Source organism: Ursus maritimus (genome assembly GCF_017311325.1).
Source record: "Ursus maritimus isolate PB19 chromosome X unlocalized genomic scaffold, ASM1731132v1 scaffold_X1, whole genome shotgun sequence".
Classification (NCBI taxonomy): domain Eukaryota; kingdom Metazoa; phylum Chordata; class Mammalia; order Carnivora; family Ursidae; genus Ursus; species Ursus maritimus.
This window is the reverse complement of record NW_024423319.1, coordinates 114,583,279-114,592,230: the sequence shown is the minus strand read 5'-3', so window position 1 is coordinate 114,592,230 and position 8,952 is coordinate 114,583,279. Positions and strand designations below refer to the sequence as shown.

The following is an 8,952-nucleotide window of genomic DNA, read 5'->3' as shown; positions in this document are numbered from 1 at the left end:
GGGCGCCTGGGTGGCTCAGTCAGTTAAGCGGCTGCCTTCAGCTCAGATCATGATCCCGGGGTTCTGGAATCGAGCCCTGGTCGGGCTTCCTGCTCAGTGGGGAGCCTGTTTCTCCCTCTGCTTCTCCCCCAACTCATGTTCTCTTTCCTCTCTCCCAAATAAATAAAATCTTAGAAAGAAAGAAAGAAAGAAAGAAAGAAAGAAAGAAAGAAAGAAAGAAAGGAAACAAGAGGGGAAGATGTTCACACTCTCAACACTCATCACTCCAAAGTCTGGTCCTACCACTAAAGCAGAAAGGCAAGGACAGGCTTAAGGATAAAACTTAGGAGCTCAAAAGAATGCACCAACTTTTCCTATTCCAGAGAAGGGAGTTCCAAGAATGATCTTCTACAAATACGAAACATGTTTAGTCTTCCATCGTAAGCAGTGAACCAACCAGTTAATGCACATGTGACCATTTGTCCATTAGACCCAAGTTCATTAAGCACCTTATCATGGGTCAGGCTTGGTGCCAAATTTAACAAGTTGCAATCGCTGTCCTCAAAGTGTTTTCAGGCTCATGAAGGAACTAGACATGGACCCAAGTAATTGGAAAACCACGTGATCCAACGGGTAGGAGAGGCACATCTTCTGCAGAATGGTGCCACAAAGGAGAGAATATGAAATTGTCTATGGGAGGGGGGAGGCTCTGAGAGGAATACTGACGGAAGAGAGCAGGGGTTAGTGAGGCAGACAAGGTGAGGAAGGGAACAGGAACAGAACACGCGAAGGCGTAGCATGATGAAAGATCATGGCAACCGTGGGGAGACAGGAATGGGCCGCCATGAAGAAAGCACAAAGTCGACATGGGGAAATTGTGGGCGGTGGGGCTGGAAATACAGGGATAAACCAACTGAGACTTGTAAAAAATGTATGTGTCCCTTTCGTCAACGATCGAATCGATTTCTGAGATCTTTCACAAAATTCCCAGCATGGCGAGGAGCATGAAATCATGCCTCCAATCACCAGTTTAAGGTTGAAAGCTGTAGACACAAGAGGAGAATGGAAGGCCTCTGGGCCGAGGGAAGGATGAAGAGAGGACTTTTCCCTTTAGCAGCCAGAACCGAACCTCTATGGGAGTTTTCGCCTGGAGGCCCCCGTTACCTCCTCCGTCCAAACTCCCGACAGACACTTACAGGCAGAGAGGGCTCGCCCGTGAGGTTTCAAAAGCAGAGGCCCAGCTTTCCTGAGTCACTCTACTCATTCGGAGGCCCGGGGAAGGTTTCGCAGGGCAGGCAAGCGCAGCTGAGGCACAATGAGCACCGTGGGGTCACCCGAGGGCTTCCTATGGAGGGCAGGGGCCCTGAGCCACGCGAGGCTGACTCAACACTCACACTGTCACGCAGCCTCATCCTGAGCAGGTGTCTCAGGAGACCTATCCTCAGGCAGGTACCAGCTCTCCACAAACAACCATAAGTACCCGGATTTCATTTGGAAGGTTATCTAACCAAACTTCCCGCAGGCGTACTCTGGATTGCCTAAGTCAGGGGTCAGTGAACTCCCTTGGTGAAGAGCCAGACAGTAAATACTTTAGGCTTCGGAGGCCACATGCAGCCTGTGCCACAACCAGAGCACTACGACGGCCACAGATGGTATGAAAATGAATGGGCCCGGCTGTGCTGCAACGAAACTTTAGTTACTGAAATGTGAATTTCATACAGTCTGCACAGATCATGAAATGGTATTCTTTTTTTCTTTCGACCACCTAAAAATATAAAAACCATTCTCAACCTGTGAGCCGTTCAAAACCAGGTGGCAGGCCAGATTTGGTCCATGGGCCAGAGTGTGCCAACTGCAGATCCAGATGGCCATTTTATAACCAGATTTGAAGCCCAAATTACATACCTGAGTTGGCAGGTGTGTGTATCATAACTTCTACCGAGTTAAAGATTTTCATTCTAAATGTAGCATTTCTTAAACATGGTCTCAAGGATCCTCAGGATCTCATACCTAAGAATTCCATCTGAAAGGCTTCGTTATCATTATCTGAGTTTCTCAAATAACCAGATTTCCCTCCTGGCCGAAACTGACTTACCAGCTAGCGTGGGACCCCCTGCCGGCCACACGGACTGGATCTACAACAAAACCACATTCTTCCTGTCAAATACTGGCTTCCCCCTTCTCTCTGAACAACGTACAACTGGAGCTGATGACGACCTACAGAATGTACTAGCCTCAATTTCCCTTCTTTTCCCTGCTCTGCATCTGAGGGCCGAGCCTAATGAAAAGCAACGGTCACATTTGACCTAATGGCCAAAGAGGCAGGCAGAGAGAAGGAGCCCCGGGATCACGAAGTGCTGTGCACTTTGGTTACTGGTCTCTGGAGAGCCCAAGGGTTTTTTTTTGTCTGTTTGTTTGTTTTTTAAGATTTTATTTATTTATTTGACAGATAGAGAGACAGCCAGTGAGAGAGGGAACACAAGCAGGGGGAGTGGGAGCGGAAGAAGCAGGCTTTCCAGCAGAGCAGGGAGTCTGATGCGGGGCTCGATCCCAGGACCCTGGGATCAGGCCCCAGGCTGAAGGCAGACGCTTAACAACTGAGCCACCCAGGTGCCCCGAGCCCAAGATTTTTAATAACCTGCAAGGAAAGGCTCAGACCCCAGAAGCCACGTGCTCACCGGTGTCTTTACTTTCACCCACGAACTGGAATCCCCCACGTCCACGAGGGGCCACGTTGCACAGAGCTGGTTTACTGCCCTCGCCGAGGGCGGGGAGGCGGTACTCTGCCGCAGGTCTCTCTCCTCCTCTCCCTGCGGTCTTAAACACGCCTGGAGAGCTAGTGTAACAGGCTGCAGCCCTGCAGGGCATTCTGTCTCCAGGCCTCAGAGACCTCGTGGGGAGAACTTGCTGGCGTGGAGTCGGACCCCCCCCCCAAGGGGTAAGCAAAGCTGGTTCCAAGACTGCAGCTCACTGTCGCTTGGGGAAGGGTTCTCACTCCGGGACATCTCAAGGGATGCCGTTTCCACAGAGCCTAGTGGAGGCAAAGAAGCGCAGCCTGGCCACTCTGACCCCCTCCGGGTGACTCAAAACATCTCTGTCCACCAAGCCTTTAAGCAAGCCACAGATTAAATGAGTGTGTCTCACAGTTGCCGCATGCATGACACAGAACCCTTCCTCTCCAAACTAACCCCCACTCCGGCACCAAAAGACTTGGGGGGAAAAAACTATGCTGTGCTACTATGGTAAATTTAGAGAAAACACTGTGAAATCTAGCGTATCGGACAAGCTAGACGGTGAAAGCTTATCACGCAATTGCCACCCAAACTTGATCTATGAGAGTCTGTAGAAGGCAGTTCTTTTCCTCCATGGATCTGAAGTGTCTATTTCATTTGTCTTATGGTTAGAAATTAATACTCCTAATTTAGCATACTGCTCCGAAATAGCTGAATCACAGGCGGAGCTATTTTACTGTAACTTCCTGCTACGAACTAAATCACAGCTTCATACATTCACTTGCCACCAATTATTTACGTCGAACAAAAATTCGTAAAACCTCATGAGAATAAATAACACAGCAGATCAAACAGTTGGTCAGAAATACGATGTTGGGGGTGCCTGGGTGGCACAGCGGTTAAGCGTCTGCCTTCGGCTCAGGGCGTGATCCCGGCGTTATGGGATCGAGCCCCACATCAGGCTCCTCCGCTATGAGCCTGCTTCTTCCTCTCCCACTCCCCCTGCTTGTGTTCCCTCTCTCGCTGGCTGTCTCTCTCTCTGTCAAATAAATAAATAAAATATTAAAAAAAAAAAAAAAAAGAAATACGATGTTGGGTTCTTTTCTGGAAGGTGATTTGCTATGGAACCATTTTGTATTTTATAGCTTGCTTCTGCAGCAAAAGCAGTCTGCTGCTCTTAACCTCTTTGAAGGAAATAATATATAAATTTGCTAAAACATGGAGGTTTATATAAGCAAAGAGCCAACGCAGGCCTCCCGTATATCCCGCCCTTGCCCCATCGTCTCTGACAACCTCTTAGCCCTCAGAGACATAGAGGGTAACAGTAAGCAAGTTGCAGTCACTGCTTTCCCTGAAACGTTACAACATCATTTTGATGAGAAAAGTCCTCATCGTTACTTGCCATGCAAATATTTTCTTATGGGGATTTTTCTCGTAATGAGAGATCTTAATTTGAGAGTGTGGGCTGGGGGCATCTTGGCTGATGCCCTTTGGTTTCTTTACAGCTTCTAAATATACCCACATAATCGCAACAGCCCGGTGGGGCCAGTAAGCTCCTTAGCATCTCCCGGCTATGACCCTGCCCCACAGCAAAGGCACGCACAATGGCCACTATTGAACTTGGAAGTCTAATTTCTGCAGAATCTCATATAATCTGCTTTTTTTTTTTCATTTTTGGTTGTTTTAAGATTTCTAAACTTGTGTTGAAACATGCTGCTTTCATTTCCCTAGAGGGGAATAATATTCCTTTAGCAAAATTCTTAGGTCAAGCCCATGTGTATTTTGGAACAGAGCAAAAGCTGGAAAAAAAAAAACAGATATCATCTGGGGGGACAAAATCGTAGCCAATTAGTAAAAAACCTTTCTGGAAAGTAACTAGCATGGAACAGGATTTTTCAGACTGTATATTCAGGACTGCAAGTTCCAAGAGATGGTAATAGGTACTGCACAGTTAATTATCTTCAAAAAATGATACAATTTATATCCTCATCACGGAAATTAGTAATGGACCTTAGAAGATTAGCTGCAAAGCAACTGATTTTTAAATCTCAGTGTTCCAGAAAGTTCTGTGACCTCAAAATCCCCATTTTCCCTCCAGGAGTAGCTGTCAAATATTAGTGTCCAGTTGATGGAACAGAAATGCTGAGACACAATTAGGGCTTTTTTTTTTAAATCTTAAATATAGTGCTTATGAACAAGAATTTAAAAACATATGTAGCTAGAAGATAAGGAGTTCATCCCTTTAAAAGTTAAGAGAGACGAGACTTCTGTATGCCTGGAAAATAACAGAATGAAGCACTGTGACTCACTCATTGTGGAGTTTCAAGTGCCACCCCGAAGTGAAAGGTGTTACTGGTGTGAAACCATACCCCAGAGAGAGATGAAAAACACAACAGGCAAAGCCAGCTATTCAGAAAAACACACATTATACCTACATATTACTTACTGCTTGTGCTTCTATAAGCTGGTTTTAACACGAGGCTTAAAATACATTACTCAATATTAGACCAAACCATAGGCGACTGCTGATTCCGTAAGCAGAAAAAGTGGTCACACGTTGGCAATTTCATATGGTTCGGTCTAACAGAGGAATTACATAGAGACAGGCAGACAATAGGGCAGTCTAGCATTTTAAAAATTAAACAAGAGAAATTGTGATGGTTCAGCTGATTAACTTGGTTCTACGAGTGGGAACAAAAAGTAAGAAACATTTATTCCAGATGATGAAGGAACTGTTCAGCAGACATGTTTTTACTTGCAGGAAAAAGTCTGGATTTTCTTAAGTATATACAACACGGAGGGAGGCTCAACAATTCTTGCCCAACAGCTGAGCTCGGTCTATAAAATTCCACTGGCCTTGGGATTTGTTAGAATTGCATTTTTCAGATGCTTCTGTACTTCAGGGTCAACAAGTTCTAAAATCATCTTAAATGACCCAACAAACCTTGTCTCCCTCTTAGGAGTGGATCGGCATGATCCAGTTCACATGAGCGGACTAGCATGTCCTCTTCCAAGAAAGACTCTAGTTGGAGGAAACTTACAAATACCTCACAGGAGCAAACTGCATAATATTAAATTCTTTGAACCCAAATGGAAACTTACACTTGACAGAAAAGAACTTTCAAATAATCCATTCTCACATAAGCTACCTTTACCTCTCGCTCTTGTTGTTTTAAATGATTCAAATACAAACTGATTCTATTATTCCATTTAAAAATCCAGAGGCACCTGAGTGGCTCAGTCGCTTAAGCATCCGACTCTTCGTTTCAGCTCTGGTCGTGGTCTCAGGGTCCTGAGATCGAGCCTCGCGTCAGGCTCCAAGTTCAGCGTGGAGTCTGCTTGAGGTTCTCTCTCCCTCTCCCACTGCTCGTGTGTACTCTCTCTCTCTCAAAAAAAATAAATAAATCTTTAAAAACAGTGAAAATCCAGATGCTGCCACACGCACATCCCATCCAGGCCTCAATCTGTACTTGTTATTCTCTCAAGGGGAAAATCTTCCACAGCAAATTATGTCTATTGTTAAAGAGTTTTCAATCTGTGGATCATAACACTGCACCATTTTCCTACCCAGCTGCAAGTCATAGTCAAGAATCCAAAGGAATGTCCCATGTCTGTCCCAAAAACGTCCAGATGGACTCCCACACATCACACTCCAATCGACAGCGGCGGCCGGCATGCACTGCTGGGTCCGCCGTCCAGCGCACTCACACTGCACCAGACGCAGGCCATTGCACCCTTCCTTGGGCGCGGTCTCCTGCCACACGCATCTGGAGATCTCCCTGCAGATGTCAGGATTCCAAATGCTTTCCTTTAATCTACCTCACTGCATTCCTCCAGATCACCGTTAATTTCCCTCCCCGTGTTAAACTGTTAGGCCCATCTATTAACGCCAATGGCAGCGCTGGGCCACCACAGACGATTTGGTGCCACCACGCCACGTTCATGTCCCTCTGGTCAGGAAGGAGAAGGGAGATTTGTAGGAGTCTGTGCTGTCTCACTGGAGGGGAATGTGGAGCTTGCTTTAGGCTAGGGTTTCCTCTTTAGGCCCTACGGACACCGGGGCCAGATCATTCTTTGTGCTGGGGGCGGTCCCATGCACTGTAAGACACTGACCAGCCTCCCTGGGCTCTACCCACTAGTCGCCAGCGCCACCCCGAGATGGACACTCCCAAAGGGCCCCTAGGGAACAAATCACCCCCAGCTGAGAACCACGGATTTAGACTTTCTGGAATTCTGAGAATAGCTTGAGGACCCTTTATAGCAGCCTTTGTGTTCTCTTCGGATATTGCTGCTCAAAGTGTGGCCCCAGGACCAGCAGCATCTGAGAGCCTGTCAGAAATGCAGATTCCCAGGCCCCGCCTCTGATCTGCCGATGCAGAATCTGTATTTTAACAAGATCCACGGCCACTGCTGATGCACATTAAAGTCTAGAAAGCGCTCATCTAATACCCTAGCTTGGCATCTAGCACGCAGAGTCTCATAAAGACGACGATGTAATAACTGGAGGCGCCAAATACAGCCGGCACTCCAGAGTCACTTACTACTCCACGGCTGATTTCTTTCCATTTGTCTCTGGCCGCATGTGAGAGGGGGGAAAGAGAGAGAGGGAGAAAGGGACAGCGGGAGAGAGAGGGAGGGAGGGAGGGAGGGAAAGAAACCAAGCAGGTAGGGATCATGCCCCGGCTCTTCGGCCCCGCTGTCGCACGGGGATTAGCTCGGTGGCAGGGTCACTAACTGCATACTCCCCACCAGGCTTACTCACAAAGTGATAGGAAACACAACCCAACAACAGCACGCATCCCCCACGAAGTCAAGTATATTGTTCTAAGGTAGTCTGTTACTAATTTCAAAAGCAGACCTATTTATTGAAAGGAACTGAAGATACAGAACGTGCGTTTTCAACAGGGGCAAGATCACCATGCCCTCCAACGGGATGAAAATGGGTTGAGGAGCAAAATACGACCTCACTCTTTTTCTGTATTAAGTACAAATACACACACCGTACATAAACATGTATACCGTGTACCCGTGGTACAAAGATTTCACCGGGAGGCCATTAGGAAAAGAAGTCTAAAAAGTCTTCTTGCGGGGGCGGGGGGAGATAAATAAAAAGACTGAGAAACACTGATTAAAAAAAAAAAAGATCTCTTCAAAGTCAAAGTTTTCTAAGACCCCAATGTAGTCGTCTTGGGTAAGCGGACTGTCAGAAAACACGCAAGAACTTGCTAGTACTTCCTGTGGGCAGAAGCCAGAAACGTAGGAGAGCCGGTGGGAAGCATGAGGCTCAGGGACAGGGACCAGCGTGGGGACCATGCAGCCAGCCCTCAGCTGTCACTGCCAGGCTGCAGGGACCTTGGGCAATCTCTCCGCCTCCAGTTCCTGACCACCTGAGCAGGTGGCCACGAGGACGACATGCAGCGATTATCGGAAGATGTCCAAAACGAGCTGGCATGAATAAACATTTTCCCGTTTAATCATCCTCTCCAGCTGTAAGATTTTTAATTGCCGTTAATTTGGGCGTTTTTGGCAAAGAAATCTATCCCTTCTCATTTGGATTCCAAGTAAATAACAGAACTTTAGTATATAGTATTACAAAGTATTTTCAATTTCAAAACAACTTATTCAATAGGGTAAAGTCACATGGAAGGTTAAATACAAAAGATTGGTACATCCCTTGTGCCACAGAGGCAGGCCAAAAAAAATCACCACTTCTTCCCAAAGACACAATTAAAAAACACAGGGCTTATGGGGAAAATGGGGTTAGAGATGCCAACACTCAAAAACATCATCAGTAACACATATTAAAATAAGACAGAGGGACACCTGGTGGCTCAGTCTGTTGAGTGTCTGCCTTCGGCTCAGGTCATGGTCTCAGGGTCCTGGGATCGAGTCCCGCATCAGGCTCCCTGCTCCGCGGGGGGCCTGCTTCTCCCTCCCTGCTCCCCCTGCTTGTGCTCTCTGTCGAATAAATAAATAAAATCTTTAAAAAAAAATAAGATAATACCCAATAAAAATGATAGTACCATGTTATACACATTGAAGGGTTAAGAAATACAACTCTAAGTATGGGGCACCTGGGTGGCTCAGTCAAGCAGATGACCCTTGATTTCTGCTCAGGTTGTGATCTCAGGGTCGTGAGATCGAGCCCCACATCGGGCTCCATGTGGAGCCTACTTGGAATTCTCTCTCTGCCCCTCTCTGCCTCGCTCTCTCTCTGCCCGCTATATAAAAAAAAAAAAAA

At 46.8% G+C, this 8,952-nt stretch overlaps 1 protein-coding gene and 1 long non-coding RNA gene across 2 annotated transcripts in view; both read right to left on the bottom strand.

Annotated features, from left to right (window-relative positions):
• Nucleotides 1–3,018, bottom strand: part of LOC121103566 — a 16,580-nt gene extending 13,562 nt beyond the window's left edge. The window contains exon 1 of the long non-coding RNA XR_005835822.1: nucleotides 2,658–3,018. This is a non-coding gene — a long non-coding RNA (uncharacterized LOC121103566). The remainder of the gene's footprint in view (nucleotides 1–2,657) is intronic.
• Nucleotides 1–8,952, bottom strand: part of GPM6B (glycoprotein M6B) — a 199,001-nt gene that overhangs the window by 156,497 nt on the left and 33,552 nt on the right. The gene's annotated exons all lie outside the window — the stretch shown is intronic.